Genomic DNA, 25175 nt, shown 5'->3' on the forward strand with positions numbered 1-25175 from the left:
ATGAACCTCTGTGTTTCACCAGAGAAAGAGGTTCAAATATTTTCTCTTGGGGAGATCCAAACTCAAAATGTTCCCTATTTCCCCAGATCTTAGACAGGGTTCCCATATTATTTCCAACTTTATATTATCTCCAAACTCTTATTGCCTCTTCTGTAGCCCAGAGAGTTCTTTTTTTCCTCCTCTTGTGATGGGAGAAATGGCTAGCTAAGTATTCTTCTAAATACAAGATTTATGCTAGGACCTGGGACCTTGGAAGTTCAATGTCAATATTTTTTTTCTTTACATTTCAGCTGTGGCTTCAGTTTCTGGACAATGGAGCCCAAATTGAGTTTAAATCAGAAAGAGGATAAGGCAAAGGGCATCAGAGAGAAGTGGGAAGGGATCCAAGCTAAAACAAATAAACTAAGAACAGTGACCTCTCGATACACAGAGAGACAAGGTAAGCTATTCAGACCCACTCACTGTGTCTTGTTTCTGTCCTCTTGCAACAACCACTAAAATTTCCCAGAAACACTAAGAAACCTTGGAGCACAATTTGAAAACTGAGACATACTCAGAATTTTGGTTTAGTACTGGCTCTAACATTAACTAGCTGTATGACTTTGAAAAGGCTATTAATCTCTCTTGTGCTCTGCTTACCACATATTTTAAATAACAAGAAAACAAAAAAGCTGTAATTAGACCCTCTATGCCTAACTCACAGGCTAGTGCAAGATAATCAGAAGTAATATATGTAAAGCATCACTATAGTCAAGCACTATAGTCAAGCGAAATATACATGTATGTACACACACACAACACACACAGAGAAATACAGAGAGTATTTTTTTTTCATTTTGTTTCACTCTGTCTAGTACTTTCAAGATCTGAGCACTTTGCTAAAGATTATTTTCCCTATAAAGAGCTATCTTATAATGAAATTTTGAGGTGACTTTGGAATGCTTAAAGGCTTCATTGCCACAACTTGCTATGTATGGTCTCCAAAATCATACCTCATCATATGACCCCAATAAAGCCTCGTATGTGAAAACTTTTCTGCTTCCCCTTCTCCATCAAAACTTACCATTCAATCAGGATCTTAACCTCTGCTGCTCCATTCCTAATCATGTCTGTTATCTTAGAAAGGACCACCTGGAGGCGATGATCCAACTTAGATTAGTAACTATGCTTGTGTAAGTTGAACTCTAATTGTGGGTATTAACTATCATGGAAAGGTATTTGAAAAAGTTAATGGTAGCAGCAAGAGTAGGAGAAACACGGTAGATAGGCAGCAAAAATATCTTTTAGTATGTTACAAATCATACCAAATTTTATTAAGTTGAACTCAGCCTTTAAATACTAAAAATATTTTGAGCTAGAAAGCAAGTTTTATTAGTAACTTTGAACATTCATCAAAGGGTTAAAATATGGGTCATAAGTCAGTGTGCATGTGAAAAAATTTGTGCACAAATAGTGGCAATTGCGGGGATAAATATGGCTTTTTAATTTCCATCAAAATTTAGTCTTTCTCAATTCAGACAAGATTTTACAAACAAACATTTAATAGAACAGGGGGAATGACTGATAGAACCTGCAAGACATGAATTAAAGGACACATTACTGAGCTATAAAGTGCAAAGCATTACTGAGCTATAAAGTGCAAAGCATTACTGAGCTATAAAGTGCAAAGCATTTTGGAACATGCCACTGTTTCGTTGTTTCAGTCATTTCTTGCTTCTGTTGTTGCAATCCCCATGCACAGATTAGGAATATTCCAAGCCTACAATCACCTATTGTTTTATGTTTTAGACAGACTGAGGCATTGTTCAATGGAGACATAGGAATTTGACCATATTTTTTGACTGGATCCATATTCAATTAGCTTTGCCATGCTTTTCAAAAGTAGGCTTAGAGTTGACTGATATAAAATGTCTTTTGTGATAGGGGGTTAAAAAATATGGTCAGATACTGTGGGGTGTATGTAGTGTCTCTGCACATGGCCTGCCACCATCTTGAGATGAGTGTCTGCTGAGGAGGTTCAGTGCACACCCCGAACTGAAGTGTCAGCTCAGCCATTGCACAAGGAAATCTGGCCTGAAGGGTTGGGGCAAGGCCTCTGCACAGGGCCCGCAATGAGTAAGTGAAACAGACAAAGTACAAAGGGAAAAAAAGTTGATGGGCTATGTCTGAAATGAGATTGCCAGATTTATTTTCTTTCCAAATGAAATGTGGATCTTCTAGCACACGAGTGGTGTGGCTGACAATGTTTTGGGGATCTGGCCAGGTATCAGGCCTGAGCTTCTGTGATGGGAGAGGCGAGTTCAGGACACTGGACCACCAGAGACTTCCCAGCCCCATGTAATATCAATCAACAAGAGCTCTCCCAGAGATCTCTGTCTCAACACTAAGACCCAGCTCCACTCAATGACCAGCAAGTCTCAATGCTGGACACACCATGCCAAACAAGTAGCAAGGAAGGAACAAAATCCCACTCATAAGCAGAGAGGCTATCTAAAATCATAAGAGGATCAAAGACACCGCAAAACACACCACCAAATGTAATCCTAAACACCAGAAAGACAAGATCGAGCCTCATTCACCAGAACAGAGGCACCAGTCTCCTCCACCAGGAAGCCTAGAAAATCGACTGAACCAGCATTATCCACTGGGGGCAGACAAGGAAAACAACGGGAACAACTAACCTGTAACCTGCTAAAATGAGACCCCAAACACAGTAAGCTAAGCAAAATGAGAAAACAGAGAAATATGCAGCAGATGAAGGAGCAAGGTAAAAACCCACCAGAACAAACAAACGAAGAGGAAATAGACAGTTTACTTGCAAAAGAGTTCAGAGTAATGATGGGAAATATGATGCAAAATCTTGGAAATAGAATAGAGAAAAGAAAATAAACGTTTAACAAGTACCCAGAAGAACTAAAGAACAAACAAACAATGATGAACAACACAATAAATGAAATTTAAAATTCTCTAGAAGGAATCAATAGCAGAATAACTGAGGAAGAAGAACGGGTAAGTGTCCTGGAAGATAAAATAGTGGAAATAACTACTGCAGAGCAGAATAAAGAAAAAAGAGTGAAAAGAATTGAGGACAGTCTCAGAGATTCTGGGAAAACATTAAATGAATCAACATTCAAATTATAGGAGACACAGAAGAAGAAGAGAAAAAGAAAGGGACTGAGAAAATATTTGAAGACATTGTGGCAGAAAACTTCCTTAATATGGGAAAGGAAATAGTCAATCAAATCCTGGAAGCAGAGAGAGACCCATACAGGATAAATCCAAGGTGAAACATTCCAACATACATATTAATCAAACTATCAAAAATTAAATACAAAAAAAATATTAAAAGCAGCAAGGGAAAAGCAACAAATAATATACAAGGGAATCCAAAAAAGGTTAAGAGCTGAGTTTTCAGCAGAAACTCTGCAGGCCAGAAGAAAGTGGCAGGACACATTAAAAGTGATGAAACAGAAACACCTACAACCAAGATTATTCTACTTAGCAAGGATCTCATTCACATTTGAGAGTCAAATTAAACCCTTTACAAATAAGCCAAAGCTAAGAGAATGCAGCACCACCAAACCAGCTTTCAAACAAATGGTAAACAAACTTATCTAGGCAAGAAACACAAGAGAAGGAAGTGATGTGCAAAAACAAACACAAAACCATTGAGAGAATGGCAATAGGAATATACATATGGAAAATTACCTTAAATCTAAATGTATAAAATGCTCCAACTAAGACATAGACTAGCTGAATGGATACCAAAAAAAAGAGATCTGTATATATGCTGTCTACAAGAGACTCACTTCAGACCTAGGGACACATACAGACTGAAAGTGAGGGAATGGAAAAAGAAAGTCCATGCAAATTGAAATGAAAAGAAAGCTGGAGTAGCAGTTCTCATATCAGACAAAAAAAGTATTTAAAATAAAGACTATTGTAAGAGAAGGACACTACATAATGAACAAAGGATCAATCCAAGAAGAAGATATAACAAGTGTAAATATTTATGAATCCAACAAAGGAGCACCTCAATACACACAGCAAATACTAACAGCCATAAACGGGGAAATCAACAGAAACATAATAATACAAGGGAACTTTAAGAACCCATATTAACCAATGGACAGATCATCCAAAATGGAAATAAATAAGGAAACACAAGGTTTAAATGATACATTAAACAAGATGGACTTAATTGATAGTTATAGGACATTCCATCCAAAAACAACAGAATACAGTTTCTTGTCTAGTGCTCATGGAACATTCTTCAGGATAGATCATATCTTGGGTCACAAATACAGCCCTGGTAAATTTAAGAAAATTGCAATGATGTCAGGGTAACTTTTCTGACCACAACTCTATGACACTAGATATCAACTACAGAAAAACAACTGTAAAAAATAAAAACATACAGAGTCTAAACAATACACCACTAAACAATCAAGAGATCACTGAAGAAATAAAAGAGGAAATCAAAAAATACCATGAAAAAAATGGCAATGAAAACACGATGACCCAAAACCTATGGGATGCAGCAAAAGCAGTTTTAAGAGGGATGTTTATAGCAATTCAATCCTACCTCAATAAACAAGAAATGTCTCAAATAAACAACCTAATCTTACATGTAAAGCAATTACAGAAAGAACAAAAAAACCCCACAAAGTTAGCAGAAAGAAAGAAATCATAAAGATCAGATCATAAAAAGGTGTAAAAGAATTGAAGAAAACAATAGCAAAGATCAATTAAACTAAAAGCTGGTTCTTTGAGAACATAAACAAAATGGAAAAACCATTAACCAGTCTCATCAAGAAAAAAAGGGAGAAGATTCAAATCAGCAGAATTAGAAAAGAAAAAGGAGAAGTAACAACTGACCCTTCAAAAATACAAAGGATCATGAGAGATTACTACAAACAACTATATACCAATAAAATGGACAACCTGTAAGAAATGGACACATTCATAGAAAAACAAAACTTTCTGAGACAGAACCAGGAAGAAATAGAAAATATAAACAGATCAATCACAAGCACTGAAGTTGAAACTGTGATTAAAAATCTTCCAACACACAGAAACCCAGGATCAGATGGCTTCACAGTCTAATTCTAACAAACATTTACAGTAGAGCTAACACTTTTCCTTCTCAAACTCTTCCAAAATAAAGCAGAGGGAGGAACACTCCCAAGTTCATTCTACGAGGCCACCATCACCCTGATACCAAAACCCGATAAAGGTGTCACAAAGAAAGAAAACTAATGGTCAATATCAATGATGAACATAGATGCAAAAATCCTCACCAAAATATTGGCAAACAGATTCCAACAGCACATTAAAAGGATCATACACCATAATCAACTGGGGTTTATACCAGGAATGCAAGTATTCTTCATATACACAAATCAATCATTGTGATAAACCATTTTAACAAATTAAAGTAGGAAAACCATATGATCATTTTAATACAAGTAGAAAAAGCTTTTGACAAAATTCAACACGGATTTATGATTAAAAAAAAAAAACCTCCAGAAAGTAAGCATAGAAGGAACCTAGCTCAACATAATAAAGACCATATATGACAGACCCACAGCTGACATCTTTCTCAATGGTGAAAAGCTAAACCCATTTCCTCTATGATCAGGAACAAGACAAGGTTGCCCACCCTCACCTCTACTTTTCAATATTGTCTTGGAATGTTTAGCCACAGTAATCAGAGATGAAAAAGAAATAAAAGGAGTCTAAATCAGAAAAGAAGAACTAAAACTGTAACTGTCTGCTGATCACATAATACTATACACAGAGAATCCTAAAGATGCTAACAGAAAACTACTAGAGCTAATCAATGAATTTGGTAAAGTAACAGAATATGAAATTAATGCACAGAAATCTCTTGCATTCCTATACACTAATGATGAAAAATCTGAAAGAGAAATTAAGGAAACACTCCCATTTACCACTGCAACAAAAAGAATAAAATACATAGGAATAAACCTACTTAAGGAGACAAAAGACCTGTATGCAAAAATATACATCACTGATGAAACAAATTAACCATGATACAAACAGATGGAGAGATATACCATTTTCCTGGATTGGAAGAATCAACATTGTGCAAATGACTATCTACCCAAAGCAATATACATACTCAATGCAATGGCAATCAGACTACCACTGAAATTTTTCACAGAACTAAACAATAAATTTCACAATTTGTATGGAAACACAAAAGATCCCGAATAGCCAAAGCAATCTTGAGAAAGAAAAACGGAGCTGGAGGAATCAGGCTCCCTGACTTCATACTATTATACAAAGCTACAGTAATCAAGACAGTTTGGTACTGGCACAAAAACAGAAATACAGATCAATGGAACAGGATAGAAAGCCTAGAGATAAACCCATGCACACATGGTCACCTTATCTTTGATAAAGGAGGCAAGAATATACAATGGAGGAAAGACAGCCTCTTCAATAAATGGTTCTGGGAAAACTGGACAGCTACATGGAAAAGAATTAAATTAGAACACTCCCTAACACCATACACGAAAGTGAACTCAAAATGGATTAAAGACTTTAATGTAAGGTCAGACACCTTCAAACTCTGAGAGGAAAACATAGGCAGAACACTCTATGACAGAAATCACAGCAAGGTCCTTTTTGACCCACCTCCTAGAGAAATGGAAATAAAAACAAAAATAAACAAATGGGACCTGATGAATCTTAAAAGCTCTTGCACAGCAAAGGAAACCATAAACAAGATGAAAAGACACCATCAGAATGGGAGAAAATATTTACAAACAAAGCAAGTGACAAAGAATTAAACTCCAAATATATACAAGCAGCTCTTGCAGCTCAATATCAAAGAAACAACCCAGTCCAAAAATGGGCAGAAGACCTAAATATACATTTCTCCAAAGAAGATATACAGATTACCAACAAACACATGAAAGGATGCTCAACATCACTAATCATTTGTGAAATGCAAGTCAAATCTACAGTGAGGTATCATCTCACACCAGTCAGAATGGCCATCAGCAAAAATTCTACAAACATTAAATGCTGGAGAGGGTGTGGAGAAAAGGGGACCCTCTTGCACTGTTGGTGGAGTATAAATTGATAGAGCCACTATGGAGAACAGTATGGAGGTTCCTTTAAAAACTAAAAATAGAACTACCATATGACCCAGCAATCCCACTACTGGGCATATACCCTGAGAAAACCATAATTCGAAAAGAGTCATGTAACACAATGTTCATTGCAGCTGTATTTACAATAGCCAGGCCATGGAAGCAGCATAAGTGTCCATCAAGTGATGAATGTATAAAGTAGATGTGGCACATATATACAATGAGATATTACTCAGCCATAAAAAGAAACAAAATTGAGTTATTTTTTAGTGAGATGGATGGACCTAGAGTCTGTCATACAGCATGAAGTAAGTGAGAAAGAGAAAAACAAATACTGTATGCTAACAGATTCATAAGGAATCTAAACAAGAACAACAACAAAAATGGTTATGAAGAACCTAGGGGCAAGACAGGAATAAAGATTCAGACCTACTAGAGAATGGGCTTTAGGACACGGGGACGGGGAATGGTCAGCTGGGACCAAGTGAGAGTGTGGCATGGACATATATACACTACCAAACGTAAAATAGATAGCTAGTGGGAAGCAGCCGCATAGCACATGGTGATCAGCTCGGGGCCATGTAACCACCTAGAGGGGTGGGATAGGGAGGGTGGGAGGGAGGGAGACCCAAGAGGGAAGAGATATGGGTATATATGTATATGTATAACTGATTCACTTTGTTATAAAGCAGAAACTAACACACAATTGTAAAGCAAGTATACTCCAATAAAGATGTTAAAAAACACAAAATTATAAACAAAAATAACAACAAAAAAAATATCCTGAAGGTTTATCCATGATGTCACAAATGGCAGGATTTCCTACTCCTATTTTCCATTTTGTAAGACCAAAGTTTTTATCTAATATTTCTTTATCCACTCATCTGTTGATAACAGTTAGGTTGTTTCCATAATCTAGTTACTGTGAATAATATAGGAAAAAAACATGGGAGTGCAAATTTTTAAATTTCAATTCCAATTGTTCATTTCTTACATATAGGAAAATAAACTGACTTCTGTATTTCAAACTTGCATCCTGCAACCGTGATACACCTCTTTTTAGTTCCTGACATTTCTTTTTCTATAGGTAGGCAATTGAAACGTGTCATCTGCAAATAATTACTGTTTTATTTCATCCTTTCCAATTTATTATACATTTTTAAAATTATTATCTTATTATGCTACCTAAGACTTCCAGTAAAATGTTGAAGAGAAATAGTGAGAGAAGACATCATTGTCTTTCCCCTTTCTCAGGGGAAATCGTGTCTATCACCATTAAATATGATATGAGCTGTAGTTCTTTATAGTTGTCCTTTATCAAGTTGAAGAACATTCTTCTTATTCCCAGTTTGCTAAAAGTTTTTACTATGCATGGGTGTTGGATTTTGTCAAATGATTTTTCTGCACCTATTAATATGACCACATAACTTTTCCACTTTAATCAACTGATTATTGAGTATTGAACCAACCTATCAAATCTGGGGTAAATCTCACTTGTATAATTATTTTTATACATTGTTGGATTCAATTCGTTAATGGTTTGTTGAAGGTTTTTGCCTCTCTGTTTATGAGAGATATTGGTCTGCAGTTTTCCTTTCCTGTAATATCTTTTTCTGGTTTTGATAATGCTGGCTAGAGTAATGCTGGCCTCATGGTATGATTTAGGATGTACACATTGTGATTCTATAATCCAGAAGAAATTGTGGAGAAACGGTGTTATTCTTCCATAAATGTTTGATAAATTCAACTGTGAGATAATCTGAGCTTAGCATTTTCTTTTTGGAGAGTTAATAGTCATTGTTTCAATTCCTTTAATAGATTTCAGGATACACAGGTTATATATTTCTCCTGTGGATTTGGGTAGTTTGTATATTTGAAGGAATTGGTCCATTTCATGAAAGTTATCAAATCTGCGGACATGTAGTTGTTCATAGTATTCTTTTATTATACTCTTAATATCCTTGGGATGAGTAGTTATATCTTTTCTCTTTCATATATTGATTATTTTTGTTATCTTTATTTTTTCCCAGTTAGCATGATTAGAGCTTTATCAATTTTATTGATCTTATCAAAGAACAAACTTTTGCTTACATTTATTTTCTGTATTTTTCTTGCTTTTAACTCTATTGATTTCTGTACTACTTTATATTATTCCGTTTCTTCTAATGTCTAGGTTCAAATTACATTTTCCTCTAGTTTCTTAATGTTGAAGCTTATATTACTTGATTTTATATCTTTCTTCTTTTCTAATATGTACTTCTAATATTACACATTTCTATAGAACAGTTTTGGCTGCACCTCACAAATTTTGATATATATTTTCTTTTCATTCTCCAAAATATTTTTTAATTTCTCTTGAGAATTTTTCTCTGACCCATGGGCTATTTAGGGGTTTGCTGTGTAATCTCCAAATATTTAGGGATTTTTCAGCTATCTTTATGCGGACTTCTATATTATATCGTGATCTAAAAAAAAAATACTCTTTGTGACTCAAATCTTTAAAAATTTGTTAGTGCGTTTTATGAACCAGAATGCAGTGTGTCCTGGTGAATGGCCCATGAGAGGTCAAGAAGAAAGTGTGTTCTGCTGTTGTTGGATGGAGTATAATATTGATATAAATATAAAGTAGATCAAGCTGATTGATAGTGATGTCAGGTCATCTACATTATTACTACTTTTCTGCATGCTTAGGTCTATCAATTATTGAAAGAGGGGTGTTGAAATCACCAACTGTAATAGTGGAGTTGTCTTTATCTTTTTTCAGATTTATCATTTCTACCTCATGTATTTTAATATCCTGTTGTTGGTTGCATGCATGTTTAGAACTGTATGATGTACTGGAGAATTGATCCCTTTGATATTATGTAATGTCACTTTTCATCATTGGTAATATTTTGGAAACTCTGGATTTTCTTCTGAAATTAATATAGCTACTCCAGATTTTTTAAAATTAGTATTAGCATGACATATATTCTCCATCTCTGTACTTTTAGATTTCTGTGATTTTATACTGAATGAGACTTTTTTGTAGAATACATATAATTTGGTTCGTTTTGGTATTCACTCTACTTTACTTCATATATTTAGATCATTCACATTCAAAGTGACTATAGATATAGTTGGATTAATACCTACCATGTAGGTAACGGTTTTCTATATATTTATCCCTCATTTCTTTTCCTGCCTTCTCTGATTATAACTGAGCATTTAATATTATTTCATTGTATCTCTTCCTTTTATGTGTCAATTATACTTCTTTTTAAAATTTTCATACCGCTTTTTCTAGAGTTTACAATATACATTTTAATATATTTTATTTTTATAGCAGTTTTAGGTTCACAGTAAAATTGACCATAAGATACAAAGATATACCTCCTGCACCCCACGTATGCATAGCCTTTCCCATTATCAACATCCTTTACCAAAATGGTGCATTCATTATAATTGATGAACCTATATTGACACAACATTATAACCCAAAGTGCTTAGTTCACATTAGTGTTCACTTCTGGTGTTGCACATTCTATGGATTTTAACAAATGCATAATGACATTTATTCACTCTTACAGTATCATACAGAGTAGTTTCACTGCCCTAAAAGTTCTTTGTGCTCCACCTATTCATCCTTCCCTCCCCTGGTAATCACTGATCTCTTTAGTGTCTCCATTTTTGCCTTTGCAAAAATGTCACGTAGTTGGAATCATACAGTATGTAGCTTTTCAGACTAAATTCTTTAACTTAGTAACATGTACATAAGTTTCTGTTGTGTTTTTTATGACTTGATAACTCATTTCCTTATGGTACTGAATAAAATTCCATTGTCTGGATGTACTACAGTTTATTTATCCATTAACCTACTAAGGGGCATCTTGGTTGCTTCTAAGACTATGGCAATTATAAAGAAAGCTGCTATAAACACCTGTGTGCAGTTTATTATGTGGACATAAGCTTTGAACTCTATTGGGTTAATACCAAGAAGTGTTATTTTTGGATCATATGTGTATTAGTCTTTTCAGGATGCTATAACCAAGTACTATAGACAGAGTAGCTCATAAACAACAGGAATTTATTTCTTATAGTTTAGTTATGACAAGCAGTTATATCTTTTTTACCACTTCATCATTATGTATGAGCTCACTTCATCTATGGTAACTTTTCTTCCTCTAAAATTTCTGCTGTATTTGAAATTATTATAGCTACTTCCACATTCTTTTGACTAGTGTTACCATGATACATTTTCATCATCCATTTATTTATAATCTATATGTGCTTTTCAATTTAAAGTGCATTTCTTTTAAACAACAGGTATTTGTGTCTTGCTTTATGATCCACTCTGAAAATCTTTGTCTTTCAATTGGTGTATTTAGACTATTGCTGTTCAAAGTAATCTTGATGTAGTTGGACTTACATCTACCATATTTGTTACTATTTCCTATTTGTTGTCTTTGTTCTCATTTTTGTCTTTCTTCCTTTATCTGCATTTTGTGTTTGTACTTGGACATATAATTCCATATTCTCTCCTTTCTTAGCATATCAGTTTTAGTTTTTTTGCTTTTTTTTTTTTGCTTTTTTTACTGGTTGCCTTAGAGTTTGAAAAATACATTTACAACTAAGCCAAATACAGTTTAAAATAACACTATACTACCTCACAGGTAGTACAGGATTTTTATAATAACAAAAAACTCCTAATTACTCTCTCCCTTCCGTTGTATCATTGCTGTCATTCGTCTTATTTATACAGAAGCATATATAAGTATATATATATATGTATAAATATATATAATGCATTATTTATATTGTTAATTTGATTGAAAACATTATCAGTTAGATCAATGAAGAACAAGAAAATAAAACTTTTAATTTTACATTCACATATTCCTTCTATGATGCTATTTTTTCTGTGGATTCAAATTTCTTTCTTTCTTTTTTTTTTTTTTTTTTTTTTGTGGTACGCGGACCTCTCACTGCTGTGGCCTCTCGCATTGCGGAGCACAGGCTCCAGACGCGCAGGCTTAGCGGCCATAGCTCATGGACCCAGCCGCTCCACGGTATGTGGGATCTTCCCGGACCGGGGCACGAACCCATATCCCATGCATTGGCAGGTGGACTCTCAACCTTTGCACCACCAGGGAAGCCCTCAAGTTTCTTTTTTTATTGACGTATTGACGTGTAATTGACTTATAATATTACATTAGTTTCAGATGTACAACATAGTGATTCAATATTTTTAAACATTACAAAATGATCACCATGATATATCTAGTTACAATCTGTCACCATACAAAGTTATTACATTATTGAATATATTCTCTACAAGGTACATTACATCACTGTGACTTATTTATTTTATAACTGGAAGATTTTACCTCATAATACCCTTCAACTATTTCATGCAAACCCCCACAACTCTTTCCTCTGGCAACAACCACTGTGTTCTGTGCACCTATGAGGCAGTTTCTGTTTTGTTGTTTCTTCTTTTGTTTTCTATTTAGATTGCACGTATAAATGAGATCAGATGGTATATGTCATTTTCTCTCTGAGCTATTTCACTTACCATAATACCCTCAATGTCCATCCATGTTTTCACAAATGGGAAAATAACATTCTTTTTTTATGACTGAGATGTGGCATATGACTGAGATGTGTCCATTCATCTATCAGTGGACACTTAGGACACTTCCATATTGTGGCTATTGTAAATAATGCTACAGTGAACAATGGGGTACATATATCTTTTCAAATTAGTGTTTTCATTTCATTTTCTTTGGAAAAATACCCAGAAGTGGAAATGCTGGATCATATAGTAGTTCTATTTTTAACTTTCTGAAAAACCACCATGATGTTTTCTATACTGGCTGTACCAATTTATATTCTCACTAATAAAGCACAAGTGTTCTCTTTTCTCCACATCCTTGCCAACCCTTGTTATGTCTTGTCTTTTAGATAATAGCCATTGTGACAAGTGTGAGGTCATACCTCATTGTGGTTTTGATTTACATTTTCCTAATGATTAGTGATGCTGAGCACCTTTTCATGTGCCTGTTAGCCATTATTTTGTATTCTTTGAAAAAATGTCTATTCAGATCCTCTGCCCGTTTTTGGATCAGATTAATTGTTTTTATGATATTGAATTGTATGAGTTCTTTGTATATTTTTGATATTAACCTCTATTAGATATATCTTTTGGAAATATCTTCTCCCATTCAGTGGGTTGTCTTTTCATTTTGTTGATGGTTTTCTTCGTTGTGCAAAAGTTCTTAGTTTGATGTAGTCTCATTTGTTTATTTTCATTTTTGTTACCCTTTCATGCAGAAACAGATTTTAAAATATATTGCTAAGACAAATGTCAAAGAGCTTACTGCCTAAACTTCTTTTCTAAGAGTTTTATGTTTCTGATCTTACATTCAAGTCTTTAGTCCATTTTGAATTAATTTTTGTATATGATGTAAGATCATATATAGTTCAGTTTCATTATTTTGCATGTAGCTGTTCAATATTCCCAACACCATATAGAAGAAACTGTCTTTCTCTCATTGTATATTTTTGCCTCCTTTGTTGTAGATCAATTGACCTTATAAGAATTGGTTTATTTCTGGATTCTTTCCTCTGTTTCACTGAACCATCCATTTTGGTGTCAGTACTACACTGTTTTGATACTGTAGATTTGTAGAATAGTTTGAAATCAGGAAGCATGATATCTCCAGATTTGTTCTTCTTTCTCAAGATTTCCTTGATTATTTAGGGTCTCTTGTGATTCTATACAAATTTGGGGATTATTTGTTGCCTATAAGAGACTCACTTCAGATCTAAAGACACATACAGACTGAAAGTGAAGGGATGGAAAAATATATGTCATGCAAATTGAAACGAAAAGGAAGATGAAGTGGTGATACTCATATCACACAAAATAGACTTTAAAGCAATAACGGTAACAAAAGACAAAGAAGGGCACTACATAATGATAAAGGGGTAATCCAAGAAAAAGATATAATATTATTAAATATTTATGCACCTAATAAAGGAGCACATAAATATACAAATCAAATATTAACAGACAAAAGGAGAAGTTGAAAATGATAGTAGGGAATTATAATACCACACTTACATCAATTAATAGATCAACATGACAGAAAATCAATAAGGAAATGTTGCCCTTAAATAGCACATTAAACTAAATTGAACTGGTAAGTATATACGGAGCATTCCATCTAAAACCAGCATAATACACATTATTTTAAAGTGTACATGGAATGTTCTACAGAATAGTTCACATTTTAGACCACAAAATAAGTCTCAATAAATTTTAAAATATTGAAATCCTATCAAGCATTTTTTTCTACCACAATGGTATGAAACTAGAAATTGATTACAAGAAGAAAACTGGAGAAATCACAAGCATGTGGAGACTAAACAACATGCTACTAAATAATCAATGGGTCAACAAAGAAATCAAAGAGAAAAAAATATCTTGAGACAAATGAAAATGGAAGCACAACTTTCCAATATTAATGTGACCTAACAAAAGCAGTGCTAAGGGGGAAGTTCATAGAAATACAGGCCTACCTCAAGAAATGAGAAAAATTTCAAATGAACAATCTAACACTTAATGGAACTAGGAAAAGAAGAACAAACAAAGCCCAATTTAGTAGAAGGAAGGAAATAATGAGGCTCAGAGTAGAAATAAATAAAATGGAGACTAAAAAATCAATAGAAAAGATCTATGAAACTAAGAGATGGCTCCTTGCAAAGATTAAAAAAAAAAAAAAAAGATAAACCTTGAGTCAAACTTATCAAGAAAAAAATGGCTCAAATACATAAAACCAGAAATGAAAGATGGGAAGTTACAAAAAATACCACAGAAATACAAATAATCACAAGAGGATACTACAATTATATGTCAGTATATTGGACATCTTAGAAAAAAATGATAAATTTCTAGAAATACACAATTTCCCCAAACTTAGTCAGGAACAAATAGAAAATCCAAATAGACCAATTACTACTAATGAAATTGAATCAGTATTTAAAAAAAAAAACAAAACTCCCAACCAAAAAAGGCCAGGACCAGATGACTTTACAATTGAATTCTACCAAGATTTAAATAAGATTACCTAAAAATCCTCCACAAACTATCAAAAAATTGAAGAGGAAAGAATACTTCCATGCTCATTTTATAAGACCAGCATTACCCAGATACCCAAACCAGACAAAGACATTACAAAAAAAGAAATTACAGGCAGATATTTCCGATGAACATAGATGCAAAAATCTTCAGCAAAATATGAGCCAAAGGAATTTAGCGATACATTTTAACAATACATTAAAAATATCAAGTGATATTTATTCTAGGGATACAAAGATGGCTCAATATCTGCAAATCAATCAATGTGATACATCACAATAACAAAATAAAGAATAAAAATCATGATAATCTCAGTAGATGCAGGAGAAACATTTGACAAAATTTAACACCCATTTAAGATGAAAATTCTCAACAAATTGAGTATAGAAAAAGCTTACCTCAACATAATAAAGCCCATATATGACAAACCCACAACCAACACCATATTCAATAGTGAAAACCTGAAAACTTTTCCACTAAGATCAGGATGCCCACTTTCATTATTTTCATTCAATGCAGTATTGGAAGTCCTAGCCATAACAACAAGACAAGAAAAATAATAACAGGCATCCAAACTGGAAGGGTAGAAGTACAAATATCACCATTTTCAGATGACAAAATATTATATATAGGAACCTCTAAAGACTCCACCAAAACTGAACTAATAAACGACTTCAGTAAATTTGCAGGACACAAAATTAACATACAGAGATCTGTCGTGTTTCTATACAATAATAGAGTTTTCATAAAGATAAATTAAAAAATAATTCCATTTACAATTGCATCAAAAGGAATAAAATACCTAGGAATAAACTGAACCAAGGAGGGGAAAGACATGTACTCTGAAAACTATATGACACTGATGAAAGAAATTGAAGAAGACTGAAATAAATTGAAAGATATACCATGATCATGGGTTAGAAGAATTAATATTGTTAAAATATCCATACTACTCAAAGCACTTTGCAGAGTCAAAGCAACCCATATCAAAGTACCCATGGAATTTTTCACAGAACTAGAACATATAATCCTAAAACTTATAGATCCAAGATTATGACCTGTATCATTTTCCTTCTCTCTGAAGAATGTCTAACATTTTTTATAAGGCACATCTACTGGCAACAAATTCCCTCAATTTTTCTTTCTATGAGAAAATCTTTATTTTTCTTTACCTTTAGAAGAATAATTTTGCAGGGTACAGAATTCTAGCTTGCTGAGTTTTTTCTCTTGACACTTTAAATCACTCATTATCTTCTTGCTTGCACAGTTTCTGAGAAGTCAGATGTAATTCCTGTTTTTGCTCCTCTATTGGTATAGTATTTTTCCTCTGGCTTCTCTGAAGATATGTTTTGCCTTTGATTTTCTATAGTTTTAAAATTATATTCCTAGATGTAGTTTTTCTGGCATTTTCCTGTTTGGTATTCCCTGATCTTCCTGGATTTGTGGTTTTATGTCTTATGTTAATTTGAGGATATTTTCAGTCATTATTGTTTCAAATGCGTCTCTTCCTTTCTCTCTTTCCTCTTCTGATATTTCCATTATGAGTATGTTAAAACGTCAGTCGTTGTTACTCAGTTCTTGGATATTCTGTATTTAAAAAAAAGAAAAGAAAAGAATCCTTCTTCTCTTTACTTTTCAGTTTCAGAGGTTTCTATTGAGATAGTCCAAAGCTCAGAAATTCTTCTCTCATCTCTGTCTAGATTACTTGTAGGCACATTAAAGGCATTCTTCATTTCTGTTATGGTGTTTTTGATCTCTAACCATTTCTTTTTTGTTCTTTCTTAGAATTCCATCTCTCTACTTACATTGCCTATATGTTATTTTATTTTCTCCATCCATTAGAACTCATAGCACATTAATCATAGTTGATTTAGATTTTTGGTCATATATGAATGTGGTTTTGATACTTTCTCTGTCTTTTCAAACTGTGTGCTTTGAATTTTAGTCTGCCATGTAATTTTTCCTTGGTAGCCATGCATGATGTACTACATTAAGGGAACTTGTAAATAGGTCTTTAGTAATATGATGATAAGGTGTGGAGGGAGGAGTATGTTCTATAATCCTATGATTATGTGTCACTCTTTGAGTGAGCCTGTACCTCTTGATTGTAAACTTCGCGTTGGATTTTCGGCCCCCTTTACCCTTAGTGGTACAGGATGTCTAGATTGGGCTACTGTTAAATATTTCCATCCTTCCAACTCAGTTTGGTCTGATAAAACCCCAGCAGATTAGGGTCAGGTTAAATAATTTCTCCTGAGGGAAGGTCTTGTTGAGAAGAATTAATGCTTTCTGGCATATATCAAAATGGCTTATTTTCCCCTCTCCCTGCTGGAAGCATAAGGGGAGGGGAGTTCTCTCTGATATTCACTGTGAATACCTGGTAGTATTCCAAGAGGGAAAAACTCACAAAATTGTACTGGATATATATATATATATATATATATATATATATATATCCAGTATATATTAGCAGATATATATGTATATATATATATGTTAATAGTGGATATATATATATATATATATATATATATATATATATATATGTAAATCTATTTTCAAATAACAGTCTACTGCTTCAGGTGTAGTGTACTTGATGTATAACAGATTACTCCCAGTTATGTCTTTTGCCATTTGTGTTGTTGCTGTCATTCATTTGACTTATACAAATTGTATAATTACCTAATACATTATTTATCTTATTCCTTTAATCAAATAGTTATCTTTTAAATAAATCTCCTATGCTTTTCCTTTCTTTGTATAGATACAAGTTTATGACATAGCATTTTCTTTCTTCCTGATGATGTTCTGGGCATAAAGGTTTTTTTTGTCTGTTTTGTCTCAGTTATATATTTTGAAATTAGGAAGTGTGATGGCTCTAACTTTGTTCTTCTCAAGCTTGCTTTGGTTACTCTAGGTCTTTCAAGATTTCACATAAATTTTAAAATTCTTTTTTCTATATCTGTAAAAGTACCTTTGGGATTTTTGTGGGGCTAGCATTAAATCTGTAGATTACTTTGGGTAGTATGAACATTTTAACAATATTGATTTGCTAATAGATGAACATGGATGTCCTTCCATATATTTGTGTCTTCTTTAACTTCTATTAATGTTTATTTTTAATTTTTCGTGCATGTGTATTTACCTCCTCAGTTAAGTTTAGTCCTAAGTATTTTTTTTTTTTTTTTAATGCTATTGGAAATGGGATTGTTTTCTTAATTTCCCTTTGGAGTAGTTCAGTGTTAGCTTATTGGAACACAACTTATTTTTACATGTTGATTTTGTATGTTGCAACATTCCTGAATTCATTTTTAAGTTATAACAGGGCTTCTCATGGAATCTTTAGGATTTTCTACATATAGAATAATGTCAGCTATTAACAAAGACATTTTTTCTTCTTCCTTTCTGGTTTGGATTCTTTTTATTTCTTTTTTCTTTTCAAATTATTCTGGCTAAGACTTCCAATACTATGTTGAATATAAGTGTTGAGAGTGGGCACCCTTGCCTTGTCTTGATTTGAGTCAAAACTTTCAGTTTTTCACCATTGATTATGATGTTAGTTGTACTTGTGGCTTTGTTATTTATAGCTTTTATTGTATTAAAGTACATTTCTTCTATACCTCATTTCTTTATTGTCTTTACCATGAAATGGAGTTGAATTTTGTCAAATGCTTTTTCTGCATGTATTGAGATGATTACATGATTTATGTCCTTTTTTCTGTTAATGAAGTGTACCACATTGTTTTGTATATAGTAATTTTTATCAGAGGGCTAAATCCCTCTTGATCATGGTGTATGATCCTTTTAATGTATTGTTGGATTCGGTTTGCTAGTATGTTGTGGAGGATTTTTGCACCTATGTTCATCTGTGATATTGGCCTTTAATTTTCTTTTTTGTCATATCTCTGTCTGGTTTTGGTACCAGGGTGATGGTGGCCTAATAAAATGAATTTGGAAGAGTGAAGCTATAATAGTACAGTATAAGATCTAGTATATGCAACAAGAAAACAAATCTCTTTCCAGAAACATAATTAGAATTATAAATACTGAAAAGGAAGAGGAAAGTTGTAAATACTTGTAGAAAATTTATTGTCTACCAAAAATATGCAAGTGAATTAACTAAAAAACTACTAAAATTAATAAATTTATTAATACATTTGGACAAAAATTTTACATATAAAAGTCTATATTAATTTGTTTTTCAGAATTAAAATATTGTGTTTCTTCACTTTTGTATGTAACTTAAAAGACATCATATATCAAGTTATATTACAAAGTTACTTCATTTAAAACAAAATCATATTGACACAGGAACATCCACACAAAAATGTAACAAAATAGAATATAAAGAAATAGACACATAAGAATACTGGTATTTACTGTATTATCAATGTGACATTTAAATTATTAGAGGTAATTTACACTGAAAAAGAAGCCTAGTGCCATTCTGATTTTTAGTTATTTGTTATTAATATATTTTTGTCTCTCCAAAACCTGCATAATTTACTATTTAATCATAGAATATGAAATATTACCACAATATATTAAGATACTTTTCCTTAATCATCTTTTTTATCACTCTCTTCCGGAACTCCTATTACATTATGTTGGAACTAATTCTTGTATGTTAAATGCTTCATATTTTCTGTCATATTTTGCATATTTTTATCTTCTTATCTTTTATTTAAAAGAATATCTTTATTTTAAGTTATATGCATTTTGTTAATTAGCCCATCTTAAAAGTCTCTTTATTTTTTCCATTTAATTTTTTATTTCAACCAGTTTTTATTTTTTCCCATCCCTCCTTTTATGGAGTGTCCTGCTGTATTTTTATGGATACAATATCATCTTGAATCTCCTAGATTTCAATATACACACTTATTTGCTTTTTGCCTTTATATTCCTAAAATCAGCCTGCACTTTTTTATGGACTGGATTTGGTCCCCAGAAAGTTCATCACTGAAGTTCTATTTCTCAATGTCATAGTAATTTGAGATAAGGACTACAAGAAGGTAATTCATTTAAATGAGTTTATAAGTCTGGGGCCCTGACATAGGATTAGTGTTCTAATAAGAAAAGATACCAGAGAACTCACCTTCTTCTCTCTCCATCATGTGAGGATACAGCAAGAAGGTGGTCCTCTGCAAGACAGAAGCAGAATTCTCACCAGAATGCAACCATGCTGGAGTCCTTGTCTCAGATTTTCAGGCTCCAGTACTGTGAAAAAATTAATTTACTTCGTTTAAGCCACCCAGTCTATGGTAATTTGTTATGGCAGTCTGAGCTAATACATACTTTTAACCAATTAGTACATATTTTTCTTTAAAAATTGATTAGATGTTATGTCTTAAATACTTTTCAGAATTGAGGAAATATATTACTTTTACTTTAGAAATCCTTTTATGTTCCTTGAATCATTTTCTCTTTATTTTTCCAGGGACAATTCTTCTGCTTGTAATATTGATCTTTCCATTCAATGCTATTGGTTTTCATCAAAAGCCTAGTGACTTTTTTCACATATATAAATTAAGGACTATATTATTCAGTATAAGTTGCTATGGTCAGTTGTTATGGCCAGTTTTCTAATAGACCTTCATAAAAGGGCTTTGCAGTAACAAACCTATGAAGGACAGAAATTGCTGAAACTTTCATTTCTCTTCAGACTCTGTGAACAGAGGAGAATCAGGACAGTTGAGGATATCTATTGGAAATAAAGCATTCATCCTTTTTGCTATAAAGAAACCTATGAATTACTGTAGTCACCTCACTCTTCTTCAACCACTTGTCCAATTCCTGCTATTGCTGGAATATCTCTTGTATCTACCATTACTTTCTGCTACTTCATGCATTCTACTTCATCTTTCCCCTTGAATACTACAACTTTGGTCATATTAGCCACCCATTTAAATCTTTTCAATAACTTCCTGTTGCTCTTAAGGAAATAAATAGAACTTAAAAACATACAAAATCGTCTATGATCTAACTCTAATTTGGCTTCATTTCTATACATTCTCTCTTGCTGTTCTTGATGCAGCCAAACTACTCTTTCTTTTATACTAGTCATGCCTTCTCCCATCACTGGGCTTTTAAACATGCTTCCCCCTTTACCATCCACATTCTTTCACCTTTGCTTTTAGTCACATTTATGATCTCAGCTGAAATATCACTTCTTCATGAACTACTTTTCTTAACTTCCTAAAGAAGTAAAATCCTTTTTCCCAGTTCTCTATTGAACCATACATCTTTATGTCATAGACATAAGAATGAGTTTTTGATCAATATCTGTCTCCCCAAACAAACAGTAAATTTCATGAAGACAGATAATGTGTCTGTTTTCACTCACCATATTACTCCTGGCATTCTAGCAAAAAAAAAAAATCTACTCATAGTAGGAACTCAATATACATTTTATAAAAGAATATACAAATGAATAAAATACTTTAGTATATTTCATACCTCAATAATTGCCATTATGTTAGTTTGTTTTCTTGCTTGTTTCTACTTTTCCATTGGTGATTCCCAAAGTACCTTGGATTTTGCTCTGCTTCTTTTTCTAGCCTGATCTTTTCAGGCTCATGTATTTCCTCTGATCTGGAGGATTCATTCTTACTTTTTCAGCAGCCTACTTTTAAGCCTGTTAGGACTGTAGATCCTCTTCCACTATTTTGTTTACTTTATTCATCACCATACCCAAACATGCTTTAGGGTTTGCAAGTATCCTCCATTTGTGAAACAACTAGGGACAATAATTTATCTTATTGTGAGTCATAGTAATTGGATGGTTTACAGACAAGAACCTAGACAAGTTCTTAAAAGATGAATAATAAGAAATTTTAATGCCAGATATAGAAAGAGTGGACATGAAGTTGTGGAGTATGAAACATGCTAGGCATAAGTACTCATCAGTGGGGCACTATTGTTGGGGAATTAGCAAAATCAAAGGAAGTGTGAGAGCACTAGAAAACAGAAATAATGGAAAAAGAGGGGCTCCAGAATACATACAAAATACCCAAGGGTACCAAAGGCAAAGTATGGCTATTGCACAATTTATCTAAGGGCTACACCAGGAATAGAGATATTATATTAACTCCTTCTTGAAGTGTAATGCCTCAAAAAAAGAATATATTCTAATCACTACTAACTTTAGCACTTAATAGTAAAGAACTAAAAACCATCATGCTTCTATTAATAATGGAAGTCTTGACCCAATTGTATAATCAAGAACTTTATTAAGTTATCGAAAGTGCAACATGTGTGAGTATGATACTAAGATCCAAGGAGTTAGCCACAAGCCAAGAGACTAAAGTCCCTAAATGTACTCTGAGTTAGGAAAATACCCTTTAAATTACCCCCCATACCTGACATGTAAAATTTATTTTGCAATTAATACATTGTAGTAAGTGATAGATACTTTTGACACTTTGCTTTCCACATTATTTTTTAACATCTTTATTGGGGTATAATTGCTTTACAACCGTGTGTTAGTTTCTGCTTTATAACAAACTGAATCAGTTATACATATACATATGTTCCCATATCTCTTCCCACTTGCATCTCCCTCCCTCCCACCCTCCCTATCCCACCTCTCCAGGTGGTCACAAAGCACCGAGCTGATCTCCCTGGGCTATGTGGCTGCTTCCCACTAGCTATCTACCTTACGTTTGGTAGTGTATATATGTCCATGCCTCTCTCTCACTTTGTCACAGCTCACCCTTCGCCCTCCCCATATCCTAAAGTCCGTTCTCTAGTAGGTCTGTGTCTTTATTCTTGTCTTACCCCTAGGTTCTTCATGACTTTTTTTCCCTTAAATTCCATATATATATATATATATATATATATATATATATATGTATATATGTGTGTGTGTGTGTGTGTGTGTGTGTTGTGTGTGTGTGTGTGTGTTAGAATACGGTATTTGTGTGTCTCTTTCTGACTTACTTCACTCTGTATGACAGACTCTAGGTCTATCCACTTCATTACAAATATCTTAATTTCGTTTCTTTTTATGGCTGAGTAATATTCCGTTGTATATATGTGCCACATCTTCTTTATCCATTCATCTGATGATGGACACTTAGGTTGTTTCCATCTCCAGGCTATTGTAAATAGAGCTTTAATGAACATTTGGGTACATGACTCTTTTTAAATTATGGTTTTCTCAGGGTATATGTCCTGTAGTGGGATTGCTGGGTCATATGGTAGTTCTATTTTTAGTTTTTTAAGGAACCTCCATACTGTTCTCCATAGTGGCTGAACCAATTCACATTCCCAGCAGCAGTGCAAGAGCGTTCCCTTTTCTCCACACCCTCTCCAGCATTTATTGTTTCTAGATTTTTTGATGATGGCCATTCTGACTGGTGTGAGATGATATCTCATTGTAGTTTTGATTTGCATTTCTCTAATGATTAATGATGTTGAGCATTCTTTCATGTGTTTTTTGGCAGTCTGTATATACTCTTTGGAGAAATGTCTATTTAGGTCTTCGGCTCATTTTTGGATTGGGTTGTTTGTTTTTTTGTTATTGAGCTGCATGAGCTGCTTGTAAATCTTGGAAATTAATCCTTTGTCAGTTGCTTCATTTGCAAATATTTTCTCCCATTCTGACGGTTGTCTTTTGGTCTTGTTTATGGTTTCCTTTGCTTTGCAAAAGCTTTGAAGTTTCATTAGGTCCCATTTGTTTGTTTTTATTTCCATTTCTCTAGGAGGTGGATCAAAAAGGATCTTGCTGTGATTTATGTCATAGAGTTTTCTGCCTCTGTTTTGCACTAAGAGTTTGATAGTTTCTGGCCTTACATTTAGGTCTTTAATCCATTTTGAGCTTATTTTTGTGTATGGTGTTAGGGAGTGATCTAATCTCATACTTTTACATGTGCCTGTCCAGTTTTCCCAGCACCACTTAAAGAAGCTGTCCTTTCTCCACTGTACATTCCTGCTTCCTTTATCAAAGATAAGGTGACCATATGTGTGTGGGTTTATCTCTGGGCTTTCTATCCTGTTCCATTGATTATTTTTAACAGCTCAACTGTTGAAGTTATTTTACAACTTAGAGGCCCTTAATTTCAACATGTCATTCTCCTCTTACGTGTTCATTATTTTTACAAGTTTAATGAAACACATTTTAAATTAGCAACACACTAATGAATAAATATAAACAGATTTATGCCCCAATGCACAACCCTAGTGAAAGATTCTGTAAGCTTAAATATAGAAATTTTAACCTTCATATGAAAGTCAAATACTATGGATAAATAGATATCAAATACTCACTGTAAATAATATTATCAAAAGCAAAGCAAAACAGTTATTTCTTTAAAAATTATTTCAGAGGCTCATAATTTAGGAATTGATTTTTATTAACTTTAATTATTTCTTACGTAGAAGGAAGTGATTTTCTTAAACTTGTGAACATATTAGCAAAAACAGTACTGTATAAGGAGACATTAGCCAAGAACTACTATTCCTCAATACATGAAATATATTTCAGCAATAACATAGGGTAAATTCATATAACATTTGGTTAATTAAAAATGCACAAAATTTCAAGTTAGAATATTTGTGTTTAATTTTTGATTCTGTGACTAAATAGCTGTGTGATTAGGAGAAAACTTTCTCTTAACCTTAATTTTCCTCTTTGTATAATGAAGAAAATAAAACTTTTCTCAACAGATTTTTGCACGGGAAAACTGAATTCAAGAACAAATGATATGGGGATCCCCTGGTGGTGCAATGATTATGAATCTGCCTGCCAGTGCAGGGGACACAGGTTCGAGCCATGGTCCAGGAAGATCCCACATGCTGCGGAGCAACTAGGTTTGCAAGCCACAACAACTGAAGCCCGTGCACCTGGAACCAGTGCTCCACAACAAGAGAAGCCACTGCAATGGCAGGCCCACGCACCACAACAAAGAGTAACCCCCGCTTGCCACAAC

Source organism: Phocoena phocoena, chromosome X (genome assembly GCF_963924675.1).
Source record: "Phocoena phocoena chromosome X, mPhoPho1.1, whole genome shotgun sequence".
In the NCBI taxonomy this organism is placed as follows: domain Eukaryota; kingdom Metazoa; phylum Chordata; class Mammalia; order Artiodactyla; family Phocoenidae; genus Phocoena; species Phocoena phocoena.